The sequence below is a fragment of the Suncus etruscus genome, chromosome 10, assembly GCF_024139225.1.
Source record: "Suncus etruscus isolate mSunEtr1 chromosome 10, mSunEtr1.pri.cur, whole genome shotgun sequence".
Lineage (NCBI taxonomy): Eukaryota > Metazoa > Chordata > Mammalia > Eulipotyphla > Soricidae > Suncus > Suncus etruscus.
This window is the reverse complement of record NC_064857.1, coordinates 63,839,746-63,843,471: the sequence shown is the minus strand read 5'-3', so window position 1 is coordinate 63,843,471 and position 3,726 is coordinate 63,839,746. Positions and strand designations below refer to the sequence as shown.

The 3,726-nt window shown below is 35.2% G+C and overlaps 1 non-coding gene across 1 annotated transcript; it reads right to left on the bottom strand.

Annotated features, from left to right (window-relative positions):
• Positions 1 to 523: 523 nt before the first annotated feature.
• On the bottom strand, positions 524 to 630 carry LOC126021606 (U6 spliceosomal RNA). Its single transcript, XR_007500107.1, has one exon. It is a non-coding gene; the product is annotated as a U6 spliceosomal RNA (small nuclear RNA).
• Positions 631 to 3,726: the final 3,096 nt, after the last annotated feature.

Sequence of the window (3,726 nt, the reverse complement as noted above, 5' to 3'; positions counted from 1 at the left end):
TTCCTGCTCCTTTATAAAAAACTAGGTGATTATATGTCTGGGGTGGTTATATGTCTGAGTACTCAAGCCTATTCCACTGATCTGAGGGTCAGTCTTTATTCCAATGCCATGCTGTTTTTATAACTATTGCTTTATAATACAGCTTAAATATGGGGAAAGTAATGCCTCCTATATTCCTTTTCCCAAGGAGTGCTTTAGCTATTCGAGGGTTTTTATTCTTCCGAATAAATTTTAGAAGTGTTTGATTCAGTTCTTTAAAGAATGTCATGAGTATCTTTAGAGGAACGCTTTAAATCTGTACAATGCTTTTGGAAGTATTGCCAGTTTAATGATGTTGATCCTGCTAATTCATGAGCAGGGTATGTGTTTCCATTTCCACGTGTCTTCTCTTAATTCTGGGAGCAGTGTTTTATAGTTTTCTTTGTATAGATCCTTCACATCTTTAGTCAGGTTGACTCCAAGATATTTGAATTTTTGTGTTACTAATGTGAATGGGGTTGTTTTCTTTTCTTTCTCTTTTTTTTAAAATATGGGACACATCACAAATTTGCATGTCATCCTTGTGTAGGGGCCATGCTAACCGTCTCTGTATTGTTTTAATTTTAGTATATGTGCTGCAAAATTGAGCACGTGTTGTTTTCTTAATGTCCATTTCTTCCCTATCATTATTGGTGTATAATAGGCCATTGATTTTTGTGTGTTAATTTTGTAGCCTGCCACTTGCTATATGAATCAATTATTTCTAGAAGATTTTTTTTGGTGAGTCTTTAAGGTTTTCTAAGTAGAGTATCATGGCATCTGCAAACACTGAGAGTTTGACTTCTTCTTTTCCTATCTGGGTTTCCTTGATATCTTTTTCTTGCCCAATCACTATAGCAAAGACTTCCAGTACTATGTTGAATAGGAGTGGTGAGAGAGGACAGCCTTGTCTTGTACCAGATTTTATAAGGAAGGCTTTTAGTTTTTCTCCATTGAGGATAATATTTGCCACTGGCTTGTGGTAGATGGCCTTAACTATATTAAGAAAGGTTCCTTTCATTCCCATCTTATTGAAAGTATTCATTAAGAATATTGGTCTGTAATTTTCTTTTTTGGCAGTATCTCATCTCATCTGGTTTAAATTAAGGTGATGTTGGCTTCATAAAAGCTATTTGGAAGTGTTCCTGTTTCTTCAAATTCATAAAAGAGCCTAGCCAGGATTGGTGGTAGTTCCTCCTAAAAGGTTTGAAAGAATTAATTCATGAATCCATAAGGGCCTGCGCTTTTGTTTTTGGGCAAATTTTTGATTACTATTTTAATTTCCTCAATAGTGATGGGTGTGTTTAGATATGCTACATCTTCTTTATTCAACCGTGGAAGGTTATATGAGTTCAAAAAATTATCCATTTCTTCCGGGATCATATTTAGTGGCATAGATTTCTCAAAGTATTCTCTGAATACCCTTCAAATCTCTGTAGCACTTGTAGTGATTTCCCCCCCTTTTATTTGTAATACGTGTTATCAAGTTTCTCTCCCTCTTTTTCTTTGTGAGTTTTGCCAGTGGTCTATCAATCTTGTTTATTTTTTCAAAGAACCAACTTTTGTTTTCGTTGATGTTTTGGATTGTTTTTTGAGTTTCCACTTCATTAATTTCTTCTCTCAGCTTTGTTATTTCCTTCTGTCTCCCTACTTTTGGTTCCTTTTGTTGATCAATTTCTAGTTCTATAAGCTGCATCATTAAACTATTCATGTATGCTCCTTCTTCCTTCCTGATGTGTGCTTGCAAAGCTATAAATTTTCCTCTCAGGACTTCTTTTGCAGTGTCCTGTAGATTCTGGTAGTTTGTGTCTTCATTATCATTTGTTTCCAGGAAAGTTTTGATTTTCTCTTTGACTTTATCTTGAACCCACTGGTTGTTCAGTCGTAGACTGTTTAATTTCCAGCTGTTAAAGTTTTTCTTTTGTGTCTCTTGTAGTTCACATCTAACTTCAGAGCCTGTAGTCAGCAAAGGTTGCCTGCAAAATTACTATCTTCTTGATTTTACGGAGGTTTGTTTTATGTACCAGCATGTGGTCTATTCTGGAGAATGACCCAAGTACATCGGAAAAGAATGTGTATCAAGGTTTCTGAGGATGAAGAGGCCTAATATATATATATATATATATATATATATATATATATATATATATATATATATATATATATATATATATATATATATTCTATTTCTTTCTATTTCTTCTTTTCTTTCTTTCTTTCTTATTTTTCTTTCTCTTTCTTCTATTTCTCTTTTCAGGTCTAGTATATTTTTGTTGGGTTTCAATCCGGTTGACCTATCAAGTGTTGACAGGCCCGTGACACAACAAATATTATGTTATTATTGATATCCTTTATTCAGATTTGTTAACAATTGTATTAAATACTTTGATGGTATCTCACTGGGTACATATATGTTTAGGAGAGTGATTTCTTCCTGCTGTACATATCCCTGAATTAGTACATAATGTCCATTTTTGTCCCTTATAACTTTTCTGAGTATTAAGTTTGTGTCATCGGATATTAGTATGGCCACTCCAGCTTTTTTAAGGGTGTTGTTTGCTTGGATGATTTTCCTCCAGTTTTTGATTTTGAGTGTATGTTTATTCTGACTATTCAGGTGTGTTTCTTGTAGGCAGCAGAAGGTTGGGTTCAGTTTTTTGATCCATTTCGCCACTCTGTGCCTTTAACGGGTGCATTTAGTCCATTGACATTGAGAGAGATAATTGTCATGGGATTTCTTGCCATCGTTGTGTAGAAGTTTGGTGTGTTTGTTGGCCTTTCTTGTCTTTAAAGTAGATCTTTACCGTTTTTCTTTAAGGCTGCTTTTGAGACTGTAAATTTCTGAGCTGTTGTTTATCTGTGAAGCCATGTATACTTCCTTCAAACCTGAAAGTCAAGTTTTGTTGGGTGCAGTATTCTAAACGAATTATTTATTTCATTGAGTTTTGTCACTATATCCCACCACAGCCTTCTGGCATTGAGTGTTTCTGGTGACAGGTCTGCTGTAAATCTCAAGGATGCTCCCATGAATGTAATTTTCCTTTTTGATCTTGCTGCTTTCAGTATTCTATCTCTATCTGTGCGATTCATCATTGTGATTAGGATGTGTCTTGTTGTGTTTTTCAAGGGGTCTCTTTTAGCTGGTACTCTTAGAGCATGCAGGATTTGGTCACATTTATCTCTGGTAGTTTATTGGTGATGATGTTCTTGACTGTTGATTCTTCCTGGAGATTTTCTTCTTGGGTCTCTGGGACTCCAATGATTCTTAAGTTGTTTCTGTTGAGCTTACCAAAGACTTCTATTTTCATCTGTTCATATTATTTGAGTAATTTTTCCATTGTCTGATTATTTGCTTTAAGGCTTTTTACCAATCTCTCCTGCTGTATAAAGTTGTTATGCATCTCATCTTCCAGCGCACTAATTCTATCCTCAGCTGGTGTTAACCTGTGGGAAAGCCCATCCAGTTTGTTCTTCAATTCATCTACTGAGTTTTTCAGGCCTGTTATTTGACCTGATAATTCAGTTTAGAGGTTTCTGATTTTTATCTTTATATTCTCTTGATTCTTATTAGTGTTCTGTTCTACTTTCTTTGAGTTCTGTGAGCATCCTCACATTTCTTCTCTAAGTTCCATATCTGAAAGACTAGGTGGTCGGCTGTTGTTGGGCATCAGAGTGGCCATCTTCATTCTCTATGCCTGATGTTGGTCT